Source organism: Bombus affinis, chromosome 5, assembly GCF_024516045.1.
Source record: "Bombus affinis isolate iyBomAffi1 chromosome 5, iyBomAffi1.2, whole genome shotgun sequence".
In the NCBI taxonomy this organism is placed as follows: domain Eukaryota; kingdom Metazoa; phylum Arthropoda; class Insecta; order Hymenoptera; family Apidae; genus Bombus; species Bombus affinis.
This window is the reverse complement of record NC_066348.1, coordinates 2,803,417-2,826,881: the sequence shown is the minus strand read 5'-3', so window position 1 is coordinate 2,826,881 and position 23,465 is coordinate 2,803,417. Positions and strand designations below refer to the sequence as shown.

Here is a 23,465-nt window from a genome sequence, read left to right as displayed (position 1 = left end):
ATATTTTTTGCAATTTGTATTGTTAATATTTATAATTTCAATTACTATGTCAGTTATTAATAATACGAAATTAATTAAATAATAAATTTAGAGATCTTTAGAGACAATTTTTTAGTCAGCTTCATTCTGTTTGTTTCTTTAGATTTCCCTATAAATATTTAATTTTATGTTTGCAGCTATTTTCTTTAACGACAATTGTGTATGAATACGTAAAGCTAAATACGGGATCAATAACAGATATTGTCACAAAGTTCATACGCGTATAAATGATAGCTGTCCACGCGATAGGTATTCAATTTCCTACATCGTATCCAATATTACATCAAACGTTCAGTCAATAAACAATGTGTTCGTAACAACACGAGGCTAGTTTCAAAGTTTTGTAAAAGAAATAATTTATATTACGTTATACATATTAATCTTTTTAAGTCATATCGTATTTTCATATTTTTACCTCCAAACGGTATTAAATATTAAATAACGAAAGATAACGTTTAACATTACGGTATTATGGAATGTACCGTTGGTTGATTTAATATTTTCCAAACGTTTAAAGCACCAACATGTTTAAGTTGATCCGGCGAGCGTTCTTCCTTTCCAGCGTTGTTACGCCACTGAGTCGTAATTTAACCGGAGCGTTTATGGCATTGTTGTGAAGCAGTGCTTGGCGTCGTCTTATAAAACCAATTTCGCGGGTATTATGCAAGCTGTCACTCCCATAAGTGAGTTATGGCAAACGTAGCCTACAGCACAAACACGTATTACCGTGTGCCAGCATTTTTTATATTTACAACAATGCTCGTTATGACGTGAAATTAATAGCTCTTGTTTATGCCGTATCGTATACATGATCAATTTATTTTTGTTAAACTTTTATGAAGAGTTAGGATACCTATTATCTTATATGTAGATATTTCACTCATATAACACCGTTTTGTAGCATAACAACATCGCTATGTAGAAATATTTTACATTTTCGAGTATTAAACAATTGTTTTGTGATTAAATACGTAATCATAATATTTATGCGGATAAAGGGTGTACAGTATTTCGTACGGGACTATCGTAGCATTAGTCGTAATGATTTGATATTTATAAACTATTTCAAACTCGATAATTATAATATCTACGTAATTGTATTGAATGAAAATATTTGAGACTACACATCGGTAGATAATTTACTTTTCTATGTTATGGATCTCTGCTATATCATGCTGGTTTTCTATGAAAAGATCTTTTCGAAAGATACGTGAATATAGAAATTTATTAATCGCCCATGCGTAAATTTTGTTCATTGCTACATGTCTTTGCAAAAGACATACGTTATGGGTTATATCGTTTTGCGAAAGGATTCATGAATACGTATAAAACAGGTCTGTCGATTGGATACTGCCATTTCTCGGATGTATTGAACAATAAAGCAGCATGTACACTCTTCACAGCAGCGAGTAGAAAACTAGTATCTGAACGTCGTGTTTAACTCCATTGGAATATACTGCGCTGTATCCGGAATTTCGTTCCAGACCGTTAAGACACTAGATTCCACTTTATCGGCACCGTAATGGTTATATAGCTGTTAAAGTTGCCCCTCATACAACTTTTCCAATCTTATCTTCACGTATGGCTTCTTCCTCCCTGTCCTTTCCTGTCCTACACATCCTTCTCTCTTACGCCCGTTCCCTCGTCGAGGAAAAGCGGAAAGGATTTAGTTAAATTGGACTGCATGCGAGGAGTTGTCTGTGAGATTTGTTCGGGCATCAGAGAGCGCTGACCGTTGTAAAAGCGTTCATACGGGGTTTGGTAAAGAAGAAAAGAGTAGAGAAGAGAAAGGGAAAGAAGAAATCAAGAGGCTGCGAGTCAGGATACGGAGAAGGTAACGTCTTTCTCCTTTCTTTCTATTTGGGGTTGCCATTGAACGCGTTGGTGACCAGCTTGTCGATACGTGCTTGGCATCCCCATTCGATTTTCTCGTCCTATTCCACGGTAAAACTCGAAATTATATGCTATTTCCTATTGGATCGCTAGAATCTGCCTAACTCGATTCCTTTTTCTCTTTTCTAAAATCGCTTTTTGATTTCGGGTTTTATCGGTGTTGTCGTATTTATCGACAAGCCTGTCGAATACAGCTAGATAAAGATTAATAATGCTAGTTTACTATTTGATGCCATTTGCAAGAATTCATTTTTATCTATTAATTTATTGTTTAGAATGCCACAATATCAGCGAATCAAATATTATTTGAACAATAAAGCGTAACCCAAAATGAATTTTTTCGAAATACCTGTACCAAGTTAAATAATAATTTATTTATTGACTTTGTTAGAAATGAAACGGAAATAAATATATGGGAATATGTATGTGTAAAATGGATAACGGATTAAATACTAGTCTGTTGAAATAAATAGTGGATAATAAAATTTAATTATCCAAAATTGAGTGTTGTGTTTCTCACTAGTCGCTGTACATTATCTTTTCAAGCATGAAATCAGTAAAAAATCAGAAGAATTAAGTATATCATGATAGAAATCAGTAATCTAAGGTGATGTAATGCGTAAATGAGACATCTAATTCTAGCCCATGAACAAAGTTGAAATGAGATATTGAAACAAATAATCCTAATCGAGTTCAACATGACAAGATAATGCGAATGTCGCTAGTAATAACGTACCGATCTATGTTGTTTTTATTCGGTAAATTTGATAAATATATACAAGTACAAGAAATTAATACAAGTTTCTATTTATTACATTTGGTTATTAATTAATTTAGGTCACTTATATTTACGCATCTCTTACATTGTCCGATATTCTGTGTCCTACATTAATACAATGCAAAATGGGACGTTACAACATCCAAAATAATGAAAATAAACGGTTTCTGAATATAACGAACCAAGACACTAAATTCAAAAAGTAATGTCAGAATATTACAAACGATGTGTTTGTCATTGTACATGGTATTTGAAATGTTTTGCGCAATCTTAAATAACACAATAACATGAAAAAGAGTTTTGACTGATTTATACGACAAAATGAAACGTTGGACGGTTTGCATAAACCAGTAATGTTGCCAAATACCCTCGATCGTAGGTCTATGCCAATAAGGTTGGCAATAATTTCACGAAGTTGATTAAAACTAGTCGACGTATCTAATTGCCTGTCATACAATCACTTTGCAATTTATTTTCTCTACGTTGAAAACTGCAATCGTGATAGTCGATAATTTTTCACGTGTCAAGAACTCAGTCCACTAACATAAGGTAAATTAGCATGAATAATGTCTAGCTTAAGACAACGTATTTTAAATGAACCAAAACATGATTCTCGGAGAAAAATGTTCAGAAGTTACATGCATATGTTAAGAAAATAAACTGTACCTATTTAATAAATGCTAATAGTCGAAATCAGCAAGTATTTAAGATCGTATGTAGTAAGCTATTAATTTTGATTGAAATTACATTCAGCTTCATTTTCTATGGAACGGCTGCACATTTGTGTTTTGTTATTAATACTTCATTAGTGTTGAATGTAGTATTAATATTAGGTAGCAATTAATTTCCTTTATGCCAGTTATGATTGGAACATGATAGCATCCATAAATTAATTGCCTTTTATACTTGCATTACAGGTTTTGACTATGAACGTAATCAGCATCGGTTTATTTCTCTCTGATTTGGATTTTTGATTAACTTTTTGAGATCTCAAATTAGTCAGATTTTTTAATTTCAAGTTTTCGAATATCGTAATGATAGGAAGAGGGGAAAAAAGGGAAATTAATTTGCAAGGTGGAATAACGTGTTTTAGTTAATGGAGTGAAAATCACATAACCTCTTATAGGTATAACCTCTATATACGATACACAATATTTGATCAAGGATAACGATAGAATGGCTGAATTACTGTGATTGCTTCAACGAAGTCAGATAATAGATAACACAATTCATATTAAAACAAAATGATAATTTCTTCGTAGTCACAGAAAATATGGTTAATAGTTCACGAAATATACGAGTACGCAGTTTAGGGGTTTGAACAAATTGCGCAATCCGTATAGCTAGAAAGTTATTATCACAGGAATGACGAATAACGGTGGATAACAGCAGTTAATAGCCGAGAGAAATATCGGCAGCGTTGTGATTTCGGTGCGCTGGCAAAGACAGTTAAAAGATCAGCTAATGGGGCGAAAATCACTTAACCCCTGGTCGATGCGAGGCGAATGCGCGTTATTCAATTCGCGCTTAAGCCAACGATAATAACATCAGCCAACGGCCAGGCAGCAGGAGGCAGGAGGTAGAGGCAAGCGGTAGGCGGCAAGCGGCAAGCGGTGAACGGCGAGCGGCGTGCAAAGTCAAGGGCTGACGTAGCGGTGAAGATTTACGGGCACGGGCCGGGGCATGCATCCTGTATGAATGTCGGGGCAGCTTGTAATAATTCAACTCCGCGGCCACACCTCGGCCACTTCCCGTCTGCAGTCTGGCAGGGCACGACCACCGAGCGGACTGCTGCTCCGCTGCGGAGGGGTTTCCGGTAACTGCGCGGTCGACATCTCTCCTCTTCTCTTCTCTCCTCTCTTTCTCTATCTACTCTTCTCTCTTTCTCTCTGTCTCCGAATCTATTCTTCTCTGTCCGTCAGCTTCTTCCTTCCTCTCTCTTCTCCACACCCACGCCCCGGACAACCACCCTTATCCGAGAGAGCCCGACCCGAGAGAGCGAAGAGCTCTGATATATCGGCCGCACACATTGCACTGGATGGAACGCAATATGTCCGCCGAGAAAGGCAATAACCATTAGGTCCCGAGAAAACTGCCCCATTTCAAACGACACGAACGGTCGAATATCAGGAAATTTATATCTGGTAGCCTTCGCTCTCTTCCGCCCTCCTACCTTCTCTCTTTGCTCCTGTCGACCCACCACCTTCTTCGTCCCATTCGTCGAACCCAAGCGCGAGTCCTGGAGATCGAGCCGACTAGGAGCCTCTGAGACATATCGTGCAAAGTGGAAAAGGTTATAAACGTGGAAGCAACTCGCTGGGTAGGTCGGGCAAACTTTTCGTGAAGGACCTTATAATAGTGAAACTGTAGGTTATGTTCGCGTTCTGCTTTATACGATCGGATATGAAGTGGTGGTCACGTGCTCGCGGCCAACCGGCGCTGTTACCTACTCGATTACACCAATTTGTTCAGTTACGTTCAAAAGTCATCACTTTCGTTTCTCCCGTTCTTTGTCTTTCTTATTTTTTTTTTATCTACTTATTTTATTAGAAATTCCGCTCTATTTTCAAACATAATGGGACATTGTTTCTTTTTTAACATTTCGAAGGAACAGCTTTATTTTGTTGATAGAAGTAACGTACGCGTGTATACAATGTTTGAGATATTTGATTTGTTTTCTATTGAGATTTATTCTTTATTAATATGAATATATTTCACACAATGTTAATGAGATTTTTTAAACGAATTTATCTACTTTTATTTTTAATGAACTTACGATTGGAAGGCTTTCGTTGCATTGAAAGGCAATGAGTTGCATCTGCAAAATTTGAATATTTATATTGTCGATAAAAGATAAACACATTATCTACACGATATAAACGACAAATTTATGGCGGAAACCAAAGCGTAGGCGTCGTACCGTCGACTGCAAGAGAAATATTACGCATTGCTCTTTCCGTGCGACGACGGCCGAGAGCTGTCGCGTAACAAATGTTTGTATGGACACTCGTAAACTAGACTCACGCTAAAAGCTTTCGTCGTCTTTCTGCGCCCTTTCTTTCCTATTGAAGGGTATCAGATTTATTTCACGTTTCACTGGTGCCAAGTCACTTTTTCGGCTACATCGACGTTAATTGAATTTCAAAAAGCATGCCGCATACTGTTCGAAGGGTAGGGCCTTACTCGAAAATAAAGTCGGGGGCACGTGTCGAACGCGTTAAATATGTTTGTAGCTTTCTTTTTTAGATAACAGACCACTAGTCGCTAGATGGCCACAGAATTGGAGAAAGAGGAACTGGCTGGAATATTAGACGTTCCGTTAAGAGGTGAGAATCGACGTATCCGCGGCATGTCGTAACGTACATCGAGCACGAAGCTTGAGGCAAGCGGGCACAGCACAGGTCTGCAGGCAGAAATTGCTTTTCCCCTATAAGGCGCCATTATCACGCACCATCTTGTTCGAATGGCTTCGTAAAATGCCAAACTGGGAACTCGGTATTGCTGTGTCCAGCGCTGCGGTCAGCTTTGGCCGTCGCAAAAACTCTCCCCCCCCCCTCCGCTAGGACGTTCCTACCTCCTCTTCTGCCGCAGTAACACGATTGTGCGGCGAAATTGTGGTTGCTCTTTCTCCTCGTGTCCTCTTTACATCGACTATGCCCGGCACCTTCGTCTTTTCTTTTTCTAACGCCAAGTAGAAGCACTTTTCTTCGAGGGTGTTGGAGTACATATATGGCGAACATCGTTTGGCGAATACGGGGCAGCAGTTGGTGGTGGAACAGAGAAAGACCGGATAGCTCGACGTAATATCACCAGACTACCTTACACATGCCGGCCAAACGTAACGGTACAACTTTTGCCAAATGATGCCATTCGTTTAATTTCTTGGAACGACTGAGCGGACATTTTCCGGCCGAAATATTAATAACGTACCACGCCCACGGCAAAATTCCACGACTGCTATTCTACGAAACTTTGTAATACTTTTACATGACTTTGTCTGAGAATCTGTGAACGCTATTTCGAAAGCCACTTTTCACTAGATCGTATTGAAATGAAACCCTCATTTTGGTTATTATCGAATTAATTACAATGCCATTGCATTGATAATAGAAGTTATAAAATATCATCTTTCGATTTTTCATGCTGCTCAGGATTTGAATCCTAGACATTGAACATTATCTTAATTATTAACCGTTATATGAAAATTTAGTTTGTTAAGGATTGTCATACTCCCACGTGAAATGTTATATTGTTAATTCTTGGCACTTTGTCCTTGTCAAATGTTTTGCGAAATGTTGATGACATTTTTCTTTCTCCTTGTGTCCTTCCTGCCCGCGAAATATTCAACTGGAATAAAGATTATATTACTTACTTGTTAATATGACATAACTTCTATTAATAACTATTGTTTTTAAAAAGATTCGATGTTATGTTATATGTTCCTAAATAAGATTTGATATTTTTATGATAAATCATAATATTATAAACAATTAATATACATATATATTCCATTTTGTCTATTTTATATATATTGTTACTCCGAGTATCCTATTATTTTAATAATTATAATGTATGATAAGTTGTTAACTTGCCTCAATGCTTTTTCTTTTTTGTAACTTTATTTTATGAATGACGATAATAAAACGTAATTTGTTATAATAAAAGATATTTAATTCTTACTGTTATGTAGGAAACTATTTAGTGTCTGCAACTCCAATTTCAGGTTACATTGTTAGCAGAGCAGATATTTAAGAAGTATGACGTTCTACTTTAATAATTGAAACCAGAAAAATCATTAATCTATATTAGAATCATTCTAAGCAATATTATTTTACAATTATATCATCGCATTGTATGCGTATACTAATAATCATATTGTAGAACTGGAATATGCCTTTGTATGTACGTATGTATATCAACTAATATGTCTTCGGAAAACAAATTATATTAAATCATTATATAATATATATGAAAGATCTCCAAAGTATTATATGAAAAACAAAACACTTTTTTCGTACATCTAAGTAAAAAAAAAAAGCAAAAATACGAAATAAATAAGAGGGTAGGATGAAACGGTGCTACTAATGGTAGGGTTGGGATTATGTGCGAGGAAATACAAATATTTGTTTCTTCTTTAGGCGTAACTGGTAGCACATGGACTACATAAATTCATTCATCTTTTCAGCTGCGCTTTACGGATTCCGAAGCGTCACCGTCGTTGCAGGGAATGCGTTCAGTACATATTGTCTTTCACCCTACGTCAAGACTTATCGAACTAAAATTAATTATCCGTCCAGTAGGTCTATCGTTGTTATATGAAACCTTTGCCCTACGCGTGAGTTCATGAGCCTTTAAGAGATTAGGTACATGAATTCTACTCTAACCTGTTCTAGTGCAGTGAGATCCTTTATGCGATTTTTACCATGATATTTCTTTTCTACCATTTTGATTTTAAAACAGAAAATGATATACGAGATTTAGAAAGCTCATTCTGTATAAAAAGATATATACACACATATATATATGCTTCATACAAGTAATGTAATAAAAGGATGATTTATTTACGCCATCTTTGTATATCGCTAAAGACTCTTTGAACAATATTTTGCGACATTTATCTTAAAGGTCAAAAGAATTAGAAATTTTATATTATTAATAACTATACTTAAAATATTTTAAAAGTAATTTTAAAAGTATACGATCAAAGTAATAATACGTAATAGAAGACATTTGTCTATTACGTCCATTTACATAATCTGCGACACAAATATTCCTAATGTTTCTTAATGCTTTCATCATGGTATTTATAATTATTAAATGTATCATCTACAAAATGAAAAATTTTACAAATACTTGTACAATAATATTTATAATTAAATGTAATACAACTTTCAATAAATGGAAGATTATGATTATAACTAAAAGTTGTGTAATTTTTTTTTCTTCCAACTTCTCCTTTCTAGTTCACATATCTCCGAAAGATTCCGAATATATATTTTCTTCCGTTGTTGTACCGAGCCAAGAAGCAATATCGGCTATGATGGTACATCCGAACGAAATCGAAAAACTTTCAATCCTCGAAGGAGCTATTGTAACAAACGTGGGCAATAAACGCCACGTATGCCGCTAGACATGGTATCGCAGTAGAAACGCACCCTTGAGATGCACTCTAGCGTTGAAACTTAAGGGATGGTAGTATCCTTGCTCTTTTGCTTTTATTGTTGAGTATCGTCAAACCTGAATACCTAGGCTGGATGAAACTTCTTTTCTTTTTAAATTATTTGCATGTATAATACAAATAATTAATTCCTAATACATATATATATATATATAATAACATAATAATATAAAGGTATATAATTGGTATGCGGTGTACATTTTATGTTAAAGAATATACATTTAAATAATTTTAATATTAAGAAATTTTGTGACAGATAATTTACAATTGATAATCTAATGAAATTTCATACGCTCTTTCTTAAATGTAACTAGAAGTTTGAAAATAGTGAACAACTGACAAAATTTGAAATTACTGTTCAAACTCGTTACTGTTTTATGCTAATCATTCATAGTACGAATCTTTTTTCGAACATCAATTTACGAGTATAATGAAGCAAAATTTATCATAGCAATGATCGTTCATAAACATGAAATAAACATGATCGTTCGAACGAAGAGAGACCGTAAAAGAAAGAAGCTAAAATGAGAGCGATGACAGGGTCTAAAAATGATTAACCACCGCACGTTACACGGTACTAAACTAGACTGATGTTCATGGGGTGCGTGGTTCGAAAGATGGAGGTGCTCAGCATGGGTATTGAGACGTTCATTAGCGGCGGGTATGCTCTCAGCGTGAGTCAATAGGGACGATGGCGTTACGTGTGGTCATGCGAGAGAACGGGGAAGAGAACCACCATTGATGGTTGATGAAAGGTTGTCCCCTGTGGTGACTTTACGTACACATGGTATCGTTCCACCAAGTGATATTCAAGCTTGTTGAATCTTACCAAAGGTCAAGTTTATTTTCGCTTATATTACGTGTGACGTTCCTCTTTTTATTCTACAGCTTTGTCTTATTTGTAGATTGAGTACGTGCAACTTTAATTATTCATATAAATTAAATAGAAATAAATAGAAATAAAAATATTTGAATAAGGATGTAATAATTCTTTGTTTCTGTTCCTCTCTCAGAATTTTTTTTTTTATAGGAGGATACATCAAATTTTTCGTTAATCGATGTTCCAATAAAATCGATACTTTTACTAATCGGTGATCTAATAATTAAGATACTGATATACTTGCAATTAACTTATTTAACCATTTGGGTTGGAATTATTTACAGTCGACGACTGCATGAGCCATAAACGTGTATTCAATTTCTCAGTAATTAATGGAAGAAAATATTGAATAAAATAATAAAATTAAACGTTTATTGTTTTTGTTGATATAGTAGCATAAAAGTGAACATTTTATTACTTAGAATTAATCGTTCACATCGTATAAGATAGAAATCCACAAAAATTATTTGAATAAATTGAAAGGAATACAAAATATAAAAGTCTACCATTTAAGTAATAAAAGATATTTATTTAAGACAAATTATCACAATAAACAAGTATTCATTCGATCGACATTTAAGTATCATTATCAAACAAATATGGTTTAATGAAATTCAACATTATATAATGTGTAAGTATTTATACTAGAAGAACAAATATGTATAGAAAATAAGTTTGGGTGCATTAGTAGGTATTTCGGTAAGTATTTTTAGTGTTAAGGTATATTTTCTGGCACTCGGAAATATGTAAGGTCAGTAACTAAAGTACTCTAAAGTGAAAAGGTCATACCACGAGGGGGACACGTCTGAATTAGCTATTACGTGCAAGAGACATTATTTCATGCCTAATGATTATTTAATCAGTTAATAACATATATATACATACATATATATACACATATATATATGCATTACAAGTGCAAGTATGGTTTAAGTAAAGTTAAGCTAAAGGCTATCGGACAGAAAACTATAATTTCTTAAGCGGAACACAAACTTTTAAAACCTTCTGTTTTATAATTGGATTTAATTTTAATCTTTTTAATTTCTTGCGATTGCTCTTTATGTCCAAGATTTTATTCCTCTATTTTTTGCTTTATTGTTGCATATTATTTTGGAATCCTTCGCATTGATCGAAAATTTCGATTCTACTTGTCCAACATGGCATATACATATATCTTTTTCTGGGACTTAAGTGCAAAAGTCTTTACTTTATCAAAGTTACAAGTCGACATTTCCTTATCAACGATCATTAAGTTTGTCTTTCATTTATGCGGTTAATACGACGTTAAGCTGTACATTTTTGCGTGTTCATCGAACTTGATCCGGTGTTGTTTTGTCTGGGTGTTAAGCCGCGACACGTTGTCTGTTCGGTTTCCTCGTTGGTCGCACCGCATCGCTTCGAGTCGACTTGAGTCGCGTCGATCCCCGTTCGACTTGGTGGTTCATCCGTCTTCGTCCATAGTGGCTCGGTCTCTTTTTGCGGTTCCATCGGAGTCGTTGTGTGTTCGGTCGGTCGCTCCACATACCGGCGTCGAGGCATCATTAGCCGGCATTGTACTCGCAACACGCATACCCACTTGAGGTAAGAGTTACCGCGACACCCGCTGCGCCACGAAGATCTGCGATAGAGTTAATGATGCTGGGACCGCGGCGATTTAACAATAAGCCGCATTATTTACAGTCGGCTCTTGGCTCCATTACCACCGGTTGTCCGACTCACCTGGTCGTGCTTCGTGCTCCTTTCTTTTTTCCTTCTCATTCTTTCTCTCCTCCTCTCTTAGTCGTTTGTTCACCATCTATCTTTCCCATTCTCGCGGTCAGCCTCGTACGTCTTACGCGGCGGCTTGCATTACTTTACTGCAAATGCCCGAGGAGCAATATTAAACCTTTATAATCAGTCGGCACCTACGCCGCGTAAACATATTTATGTTCAAACCTGTGTACGTCTAGGTCATTATAGTACCGGATGGGACTCTGTATAGATACGCTTCTACATCCGACGAATTAAAATCCGGATATTCTAACTTTCAGCTTTTTGCCGTCTTCATTTTCTTCTATTTCCGCCTTATATAACGCGTTACGTTAAAGGAACTTGGTTCATTTACAACGCAAATTATATAATTGTAAGATACATATCATACACAAAAACTTTATTTATATTTCTTATTTCATATATATATACACAAATAAATTAAGTTGTTTCAAATAAATAAATTATGTAGTTATTGTTAATAATATATGCATATATGTATAAGTATATATATATATATATATATATATATATATATATATACAATATGTATAATGGGATATGTATATTTATTGCTAGCATGAAGGTATATTAGAGCTTAACATATTCAGAACTTATAATTTTTATTTAACTTGGCTTCGAAAAATATGGAAAATATATATGGTTACTTTATTGAACGGCAGTCAGAATTTATAAAAAAAAAGGAAAATAAATAATCGAAAAATGCCACTACAATCACTCGTTTAATTCTTCTGTTAAGTATTTATCTCCAATTAGGGTTTATGATAAAAAATAACATGTTAATAACAAACTAACATTTAACTTTATATAAAAATACAGAGGAAAGGAACAATGTGAAAATCCTTGGAGTTTGGTATTTGTGATGGTTTCTAATTAATTATTTATTATATTTACGATTTGATCTTCTCGTTATTTATTTATTTTTTGCTTTGCATCTCTTAAATTTACAAAAACTTTAAAAACAATTGTAGATAGTTCAATATTAATTCAAGTGTTACTTCAAGTTAATCAGTTAGTGTTAAATTTTAAGTTAATCAGATAATTTAACTGTTCGTCTCAGTGCCTTGACTTGAATGACAAATTGCAAAATATCTTCGAATGTAGTGAAGGTAATTAAGAGAAATCAACGATAAGTTCTCCTTGAACGATTCATTAACTGTCAGCAATAATTGCTGGGCGGAGCGTTTGTGAAAGTGGCAACTTTAAGGAAAGCCTCTGGGGGGCGCGGAAACACTCGAAGTGAAAGGGGCGTGTTGAAATCTTCAGGAAGAACGTAAATCTTATTGTTTTAACCTATATTATCCCTTTTTACAATTATCCATTATGAACTTCTGTAAACATTAAAAATATATTGCAAAACGTAACTATTAACTACGTAGAGATTTTAAGTATTGTAGTTATCAATTTTGTATTTTAAAATATGTATTATATTTTTTTTTATATGAAACAGAAAATTGTGACATCATGAATAGTAATTTTCCGACATGCACCTTGGGATATTTTAATAATCTTTTAATCTTTGTAGTATTATTTTATGAGAAATGTACAGGACATGATGAAAATCTACTATAAAATGAATTATTAATTGAATAAACATTCAGCAGGCGTTTTAAATGGAAGAAGCAAATTATTTAGTGTAAGTAGACTTATAGTACATACGAACTTAGTAAGAGCAACGGTGCGATAATAACTGTTGGGGTTTCAAGTTCAGTAAGGTTTAATTTTGGGTAAAGCTTGATAGTCGCTAAGGGAGGTTGCTCGTTACACCTTCAGCAAACCGGTGGCTAAAACGGTACACGCGACAACACACTTGGGAAATATGTGCCCGAGTTTCAATCAAAACCGCAATCCTAAGGATTTCTCGATTTCTCATTGTACCCATGTAACTCCATCTATACCACTACAACTTTCCTTCCTTCCATGAAGTGAGATTAAATCGGAATTATGCTCAATCAATTTTGTATCCTCTACATTAATCTAATTGACAGCCATGCAATTAAATTCTTTTTCTTGTTTTAAAAGTAAACAGTTCCATGAACATGTGTTGTTTCTAAAGAATAAGATAGTTAGATCGGGAAAATCGTATTAAATTTCCCGTATAGGATAGACACAAGTCACTGAATGCCCAGCAGCTGTTTCTGACAAAAACCATGCGGCATTACAGTGCTTGAAACAGCAACCATTGCTAACCGGATCTAAACTTATCTGTTAGCATTGGCATTTAAGATAAATCCATCTGAAGTCGCGCAGCGTGCAAAAGTATACCATAAATTTTAACTAATTACCAACAGGATCTCGTAAATACACGAAAACTTCTGATTTTTCATTGAAATTCTAAGAAGGTTGGAACTCGGTAATAGTTAATGAAAGCTAACCGTTTTTTCTAGAAGTTGCTATAAGATTTTTATTGCGATTTAATCTTTCCGATAAATAATATTAAAATGTAGTATTAAAATTTACGGACGTAGTCACGGCATATCACTACATTAAATGCACTTCAAATATTTTTTACTTTAAATATAATTGTTTCTTAACATGTTTTGTTTTTTAACATGATTTCATAGCAAAATGTGATAATTAAAAATTTAACAAGGATACGAGAGAGAGAGATTGACGATTCATAATCCAAACTTTCTATGTAGAAAACAATTATTTTTTAATATTGTATCACCGTTTTTATTCGTTTTCTACACAAATATCTCGAAATATTTGATTTTTGTGTAACTTACTAGAGAAATTAACATTTATTTTGAATTTAGAAATCGTTTTGTAAAGCACATTTTTTATTATTCCTTTATGTTTCGTTTTTCCGCTATCAAATATAAAAGCAGAAAAAAGATGGAAAGATTATAATATCAGATAAAATTCCAGTTCGTTAAAAATATCGCAATCAAAAATTTTATTTCTTTTTTTTTTTAAAGATATGTGCTATAACTGTTATATAATTATCTTATTTAATTAGTTTAAAAAGACGAAATATAGCGATTGTTTTTTTATTTAAATTCGAAGTCGATGCAGCAAGTGGAATAAATTTCCAATAAAATTATTTAAATCCTAATATTCAGCAAGTAACAGCAGGATGACTGGTGAATTTAATTGACACAAGAAATCTGACTCGACATCGCCAGCTATGACTTAGCTGGCAGACATTCGCTGGACAGATTAAAATACAGCCATTTGCTGGCGTCGAATTCGATTTAATAAATACGTTGCATCTGTCCCCTCCCTTAATGAATTCCTGATTTATCATCCATTAAGGTGTCAGGACGCGCTCGGGTTTCGTTGCTCGGCTCGGACTGGCGGAAATTTATGTGGATAGGTGTGATTAATGCGATGTTCGCGGAAACACACGGACATCTGTGTTAATGGTGACGGATGGCTGCGCTAATGGTGTCAGCCAGCGTCAGGCGTTCTCGTCGCGTTCTCCTCCGTTGACTATAGACTCCTGACCGGCTCTTTCGCTAGATTGAAACTACACTTACATCGCGTCCATCCACTTTCCTCGGGATTAGAAGATTTCACGGATTAATCACACGCTTCGTTGCATCGCTCCGTTACTTTGACAGTTTGTACAGAGCTTTCGAGAACACTGTCAATCAGAGAAACTTTCTTCGATAATTTCAAACATATGCCTATGAAAAATACCAGGAAATAATGAATCAAAAGTTTTATAATACCTGTTTTTAGTAGTAATACGTACGTAACAGTATATGTTTCGTTCGATAATACCTATCTATGAAATTCGTCTTTGTACAGCATTAACAATTACACGAATTAATCACGTATAATTATTCATTTAAATGTATGTATAAATTTAAATAGATAAAGCCGTTTTTCGAGTTACATAGGGTTTAGTATACGTATATAGGTGTTCAAACGTAAGTAAAGGTGTTGGAAGAAAGATCTATCTGATTTAATGCTTGGTGATTATGTTAGCGGCGAGTTGAGCTTACAATCATTGACATAGACAGTGGTTAATGGTAATTAATGTTAATGAGTGCTAGATTGGAGATTTCATTGATTAATTGCTTGTGTTCTGTTGTATCCGTTGAATAATATTAGACATATCTAAAAGTAATAAGTTAATTTGTCCGATGTTAAGTACAAGCCTATTACAAACAACCAACGATCGTACGTGTAAAAATGAGTGATAATAGGAATGAATAGTACGTTAATAACATATATAGATACACGTAGTTCATGTTATAGAGCTGACAAACGAATCTAATATATAATAAACTAAGTGAATGTTCGTACATGTATGATAATAATGACGCACCTAAAAGAAAAAGAATTGAAATATTTTATTACAGAAAACACGGAGCTATAATTTGAAACGTTCCTGACATTTGTCGATGCTTTTTGGTAGTAACGATTTCTTTTATAACTTTACGAATAGTAAGAGGCGTAGAGAGGAACATAACAAAGACATCGGAGTAGATGGGAACGGAAGGTTGAACTGCGCAATAGGCGTAACAACGACCTTAAGAAAGAAAAAATTATATCTTCCGGGACATAGGATGGAAAAAGAGGTAAATTTCATAACACGTCAAAGTTGCTTCGCAACGAGGGGTGTCGAGAAAGTAAAAATAATTTTTCCAGGCAAGATATGCGATTACCAACGAGCTGAACGAAAACTACCCCGACATACACCGGCACCGACACCGACACCGACACCGACACCGACACCGACATCGACATCGGATGGTCCTTGAATGGAAAGGGAAGGAAAGCTGCGGAACGCGTTGGGTAGGCAGGTAGGCAGGCAGGCAGGCAGATATTGAGCTCTATATTTCCATAAGCTGATATTTACGCGGCAATATACGCGGCCGTGCCCGCTACTTTATGGTCCTCGTAAATATAGCGGGCCGCCGGGAATTGGCTGGCAAGGCGGCCGCGTTCTCTCTCTCGTTCTCTATCCTGTCTCCCTATCACCCTCTCCCTCTCCCTCTCTTTCTCCCTGTCTCTTGGTCACTCTCTTTCTCTCTTTCTACATTCCCCATGCCTGCTTGCCTGCCCTCATCCGGCGCAGAGACATAAATCGCCGCCAATTGTAAATAATACGCGACATATGCTGATCTCCGTTTCTACGTACCAACGCCGCGGCGCGGTGCGGCACGACGTACGTACGCGCGTACAGCCGGCGTGTAGACGTTAAGAATTCAGTCTTGCAGAAGATCGGTAAATTCAGTTGCTGCCATCCAAGAAATGAGTACTTCATCCAATCGGCCACGTTACATCAACTTTGCGCTTTCTAATGTTTATACCTTTCCAAAATTGTTACCCGCTATTTTTGCCTTATTATCGTAGTCATAAAATTGGACAAGGTGCAGGAAAGCCTCTTGTCAGAAGAACCAATCTGCAGTTAAACGTTAAACGCTCTGAGTCAGGCTGGTCTGACTTGGTATTTAAAATGTGCAATTACTGCGTACGAAGGTAATTGTTAGAACGCAAGAGAATTATTATAAAAGAATCGTATAACTTTAGAACATGTCACGGCGAAAACAAAAACTTGGTTTGTACATACGTACGTATATACGTTGAGATAAAAATTGGTGTTTGTATGCGAGTAGCATTTTTATGGAAATTTTGCCGGATCAGACGTACAACTCGATGTTGCAGCAATGTCAGATATGAAATTTTTCTATCTTTTACCCTCTACGACCAGGTGACATACGACCATAAGTTATAACCAAGATTAAAAAAGCTGTAGTATAAGAATTAGTACCGTTCTTCTACGGATCGAGTGTCAGTAATATTAATAAAACTCGACAGTGATCAAAAGTAACCAAAATAACAATCCAAAATGTCTCTTTATCGACAATGGTTATCAGCGTCGCAAAAAAATTCTGTTGTTAACAATAGCTATCGGCAACTAAAAGAATTCCATTATTGATAATCGTTGTTAGTAACAAAAAAATTAATGGTTATTTAAAATCAGAATATCAAAAAATCAATACTCTTTAATCCTTTAATTTTCTGAAATATTTCTTTAAGGTTTAATCATTGTCTTCCATTTAAACAAAAAATACTTTCTTCTCAATGACCTTTCTCATAAAATTTCTACGAATAGCTGTTATTTTTGGTTCCTGTACATTGCCGTGGTGTTGAAAGCATTTGGATTTCACGTACATACCATAACGGTATACGTTCCCCACTTTCCCCACGCGATCGTATACTCTAAGCACAAGCGAATGCACACCTTCGAGGATGATGGATGACACTACATCTGTGTTCAGATACAACCCGATCGCTTCTATGTACCAATACATTTCCAAAACGTAGCATACATTTTATTTTATATATAGATAAGTCATACAGATATTTATGACAAGATAGCTTAATAAAAAAGATTAACTTTTTAATATGAAAGTGGCTTGCAGAAAACAAATATTTTAATTCTTTATTTTAGTATCTAATATTTTAATGGAATATCTTGATAGAGTTAGGTGATAGGGTTTTATAACTGTAAACACTTTCTATATGGTATACTTGTAAAATAACTTCATTTATCTACATTCCTAAAATATTACTTGGTATCAGAGAGATAGTAGAAATTCTTTTGATTCGATCTCCTATTTTTCTTACGCGATAACATCTTCGATACAACACGATGTAATCTTTTTAGATCGGCCAAAGTAGACTTAGATCACGCTGTAAGATCTTACTTGTAGTCTGACTTTGGTTGGCAGCCGGTGATTATCCGTGAAGTGGAAAGGGGCTGATAGATGGGGGTGCTTCCCGTCGATATGCTCTACCACACGCTACTACTTTATCATCCCTCGGCACCCGACCGTCCATCATTCGCAATCACTTCCTTGCGCATTTACTCTCCGTGAGGTGAGGCGATCAATTCAAATTTCGTTTCGCTGCACATCTTCCAAGTTGCAACCATTTTCAATTTTCTGAAAGCTCCTTGACAATCAGAATCACGTAACATTCTTATTGAAATCTGACAATAATTATTGAAGTTTAGATTTACAATATTTAAATGAAACGTACGTTTGCAAAGTATACATACAATTTTGAAAATAATGTTTACAAGATTGATAAAACTGTCTTATTTATAATCTACGGAAAGATTTGATTGTTATGATTTATGTAAACAAACTATTTTTGGATAACTAATGCAAATAAAGTAGATCATATACAGAGTGGAATATAGAAATCTGACGAATAATTTAATAAACGAATGACGAATAAATCTAAAAAATTTTTGAGGTTTAGATTTGTTTTCGTTAAAGAAGGATGCAGAGAATTGTGTAGCAGTAGTTATAAATATATATATATTTTGTAGTAGTCTACCTATGAAATGATATAAATGTTTTAAATCAATACGTACATTTTATTAGCATATGAAGAAACTTAGAACATACATACGTTACATTGTCTGTATTTCAACTTTTATCTTATGTATTTTTGAAACTTTGAATATATAAATACTTATTTATAATATTTAGTTCAGTAGTTTCATCATTAAATTTTGTAGATGGTGTTCTTAACTAAAATATGCTAAGACAAATGAAATTCATTTACATCAGATTGTGCCGTTGATAAATTCTGACTGCATTGGTGACGTCTCTGTGGGAAATTATGTATATCGCTGCGAACTGGCACATTAATTAACTCGGATCATTTTCTATGCTATTATTTCCGCTATTTAAGACTTCTGACACGTAAAGTTTTGTTTCAGAAATATATGCGATGTAACTTTTACGTTTGATACCTCTATAGATTTATTTACTGCATAGTTTTGTTTAAGTATCTTCTTTATATAAGAAAGTTAAGAATAGATTAAACACTATTAAGACTTACAAAAAAGTATTTATATTGCAGCTTACATAAGTATCTTTTCTCTGATATATTTCAATCATTACAGATAACATGATGCAGTAATAACATTAAAATGGAGCTAATTGAGTAACAGAAACGTATTGCGATAATTCACTTAAGGTAAATATATAAATATTTTATTAATAATTTATTTTAATTCTTTAGCATATGCAATAAAGTCGCAAAGATGAAAACATATCCGTGTATATTTCAATTCTCCATGGAATATAATTTTATTATTAGTTGCTAAATTATATAAATACTTTCTTTGAATAATATGCGGTTAAAGACATATTACTTAATAATTATATAGATATTAGCGTCAAAGATTAAGAGAAAAAAGCAACATGTTAAATATTAACATATGTTAAATAATAAAATATAATAATAAATAAAATATAATAATTATCTTACGTTGAATTATTGTAATTGATAATTATTTTATATTTCGTAAACAATGTAATCAGTTGTAATTAATTTTTATACAAATAAACAAGTATGGATTAAAATTTGCTATGTAATGTGCTATGTTATGAAAGTAATACAATATCAATTACTTATCAATAGTAGCATATGTTAACAGCAAATTATATTGTTAACAGTAATGAATATACATATATATAAATGTAATCAATGTTTTACTCCTTCTTTAAAGAAACCTCAATTTGTTGGTTCGGAGAAATGATTAAATGATAATTTGAAATCTTTCAACAAACCTGATTCGTCAAGCTTTTGTAAAAGGTAATACCATTCTTCGACAAACCAAGCACCATTTATCTCACAGTTTCTTGTCTTCTTTCTACTCCATTTACCGTTACGTCCGGAACATTAATTTCCTCTTATAGCCGCGAAGAGTCGTGTTTATCATTAGTTCCCCGCCACTTAGTCCTGGAAAATATACATATATAAGGCTTCTTCTGACAGCAGGTTATACCTATATCGTAAGTGTAAAGCCTACATGGTACATAATAATTTTGAGCCTGGAAACCAAATGATCGAAAAAAGCGCGCAGCTGCTTGCCATAATTTCATCGAGTAAAGTATCTTCAAACGTTGCAATAACTGTCAAGAGGGGACATGGTGGAAAGCCTGATATAAGAGGTATAGGAGGGTACGTCTGTTTCGATTTGTCTTGAAAATCTCTTGTTTTCATAAAAAAAGTGTATAAGTAATTACCGATTTTTCAGTTACAATTAATTTGATTTTTATTTCTACTACGTATTATAGTAATTGCAAATGGTAAATGCAAGGCTTTAAAGTATTATGATTTGTAATATTCCTGAAGATATATAAAATATACTTATATTGTCATAAACTTATGATCAAACGGTGATTTATATATATAAATGTTTTGTTTGCATGTTTTTATAGTATACCACTTCAAATTGTTAAATTGTTGTAAATCTTATGGTTGCTAAGGATGACAATTTATTATGCTACATGCTACATATTTCTAGTCTTCGCTATACTTCCTGTCAGATTTTCTTTCCCTTTTCAACTTAGTTGATACGTGACCTCGTGGTGTATTAACGGTACTAAATAAATTCCACGATATAATCTACGGCAAGCCAAAGTTAATAACCCAGAGAGTTTACGATGAAGTACATCGTTAGCTTAATTTTATTCGTTGTAAGTAACGATGCGTGACTGGCTGATGGTTAGAGTTAGAAACGAGAATGTATTTAGTTGACATAGAAGTATCCAGACACATAATAGAATTTATTTCCTCCTTTGTCTTATTTAATACCGATGGTGAGCGCCAATTAATTTAAAAATAACGAGGAATAATGTAATGCAATATGTTAGCAGTTTTGTGCGTGACCTGTTGAAACTCCTTGCGTTGACTAAAATTTTTAATTTTACGTTTTATTATTATCCTGTGTTCAATTTTACTTGCGACTACTTTCAAATGTTACAGTCATGTAAATATCTTTCGCAACATAGTTTTTGGAAGAAAATGAAATTCAATTACTATGGCAAATTATGTCTCAGCTCACTTCCTGTACATTAATTAACGGAAAATGTTCAAATTCATGGTTCTTCTTCTACAATTAGTCTAATTGTCTCAAATTATACAGGGTGTCACAGGAATCGTATGATTGGTAATAGGGTGATTCTACGTGAAGAAATAAGTCAAAAATATGGAATAGAATTTTTCGCTTTCGACAAAATCGAGTTTGTAGTCAAATAAACTTAAACTTGGCTAATTCTGGATTGAACAGAAATAAATAATAGACAGGAATGTAGAATTTGTGAGATGTTGTGTATTTGATAAAAGTAAATTTGAGAACTTATCGTGTCTGCATACCAGGACAGTTCTCAATCGAAATGTGTAAGCTTTATTTTCTTGTAAATGAAGCCCTAAACAGGGAAATATTTTAAACTCGATTTTCTCGAAAATGAAACGAGATGTGAAAAAATTTTATTCTATATTCTGAACTTGTTTTCTTCACGTAGGACCATGTCTGTTAAGACACCTTGCATGTGTTACGTGTATTTTTATTTCACGATGAAATCGTGACTCTAGTCTTCAAATATGATTTAAATATATAGTATTCAGAAGCGCGTACTTCCTAATGAAAGTAGTAAATATTGTATATCTACAACGATATGAATTATCATTGAATAATGAAAGTATGCTGCATCGCATCCGTTTGAATGGTTGAAACGATGCGTACGGTTGCCATGAAGGAAGACAGCTGGTAATCCCTTGGAATAAACGTAGTAGCCGATAGCTGGATATGCCGCAACACTTTTCGTCCGCGTGGAAGATATTTTCGTGGTGCTCTAACGATGTGTCACGAGATCTACGAGGCTGTTTGTCGGTGAGCACAAAAATAGGCCTCACTCTGCACTCACTTCATCACTCGAACGAGCCGCGATAGCAGCAATGCGCCTCCCCTTCTTCTTGTCGTTAGACAGAACGGATGCCCGACGACTGGTTGGCTGAAAATGTTGGCGACGTCGTGCATGCCATTAGCCCGGCGTCGCGACGTTACCGTCGGATTAACCTCAGCCGAGGGTTACGCACGTGAACTTTGCGATTTCATCGAAGCTATGCGTTTTCAAAATTTTATGGTATCTTGGCGTCGCGTCATTAGGTTCTCGCTATTTGACTACAGAGATGTTTCTCACGGATAGATACGTCTACGTATTTTATTTACTGAACATTTACGCGTCATGGTTAATGGAAATTTACTTCGCTGTTGCAAATCTATTGACGAAATGCTAATTCTGACGGAAGTAGAACACAGTAAAGTTCTACGGCTAACTGATTCATAGCTACAATTGATGTCAAGATTTTTTTATATGTATACATATATTATCATGTTTAGAATTTATACTTAATTTTCGATTATTATTGAATTCATATAAAGCTCCGAAATATTACATACGTATTATAATAAATAACGAGGTAAAAGAATAACCATTTATTTTATTACATGTCTATCTAGTAGCAAAGAATTTCTGTAGGACGCTATACGAGTACGTTATTCGAACCGGTAGAATCGTTTTACATTGGTGATATTTGTTAAATCGTATGTATAAATGTCGTAATTATTCAATCTTTTGAGTCACAGCTTGGAACGATGATAAATGTCACTGGATGCCGAATAAGCGAACCAGCGACGAAGATCTAGTGCTAACTATATTCACCTTGTCAAGTCATTCTGACTTAGTAAACACCACGACAAGTAATGCCCAAGATTTTACGGTGACTTGACTTACGACAGAAGCGGCTGTTTATCACGGTGTCAGAGTGACGCTCGTGCCGTTCAAGACGATAAAACGAATGAGCTATGCGAGGAACACTCTGAGAAATGGTGTGCCGCTTTCGAGGACCTTTTGTTGCGACACTGATTTTAAATTAGAATTTATAGGGTGCCTGAAAACGTTTCGACGAGGCCACTGTATTTACTTGGAGAATCCGTTTATCAAGATAATCTCTTAGCTCTCTGCTTTCGTCAACCAAACGATATGTATAATGCTTTTCGGTATACTGTAAAGACACATTATTACCTTTTTTATCGAATAGATAATAGGGATAATCGTTCCAGAACAACAGAGACAACGGAAATGTTAATGTGATCAATG

At 34.5% G+C, this 23,465-nt stretch overlaps 1 long non-coding RNA gene across 2 annotated transcripts; it reads right to left on the bottom strand.

Moving 5' to 3' along the window:
• Positions 1-18,027: 18,027 nt before the first annotated feature.
• On the bottom strand, positions 18,028-22,376 carry LOC126916192 (uncharacterized). 2 transcript variants are annotated; one of them, XR_007710487.1, is made up of 3 exons: positions 22,049-22,376; positions 20,088-20,259; positions 18,028-18,453 (listed from the first exon to the last, which is right to left on the bottom strand). It is a non-coding gene; the product is annotated as an uncharacterized LOC126916192 (long non-coding RNA). The 2 variants fall into 2 exon arrangements; XR_007710488.1 differs by having other exon boundaries at positions 18,028-18,443; positions 22,049-22,369.
• Between the last annotated feature and the right edge of the window lie 1,089 nt (positions 22,377-23,465).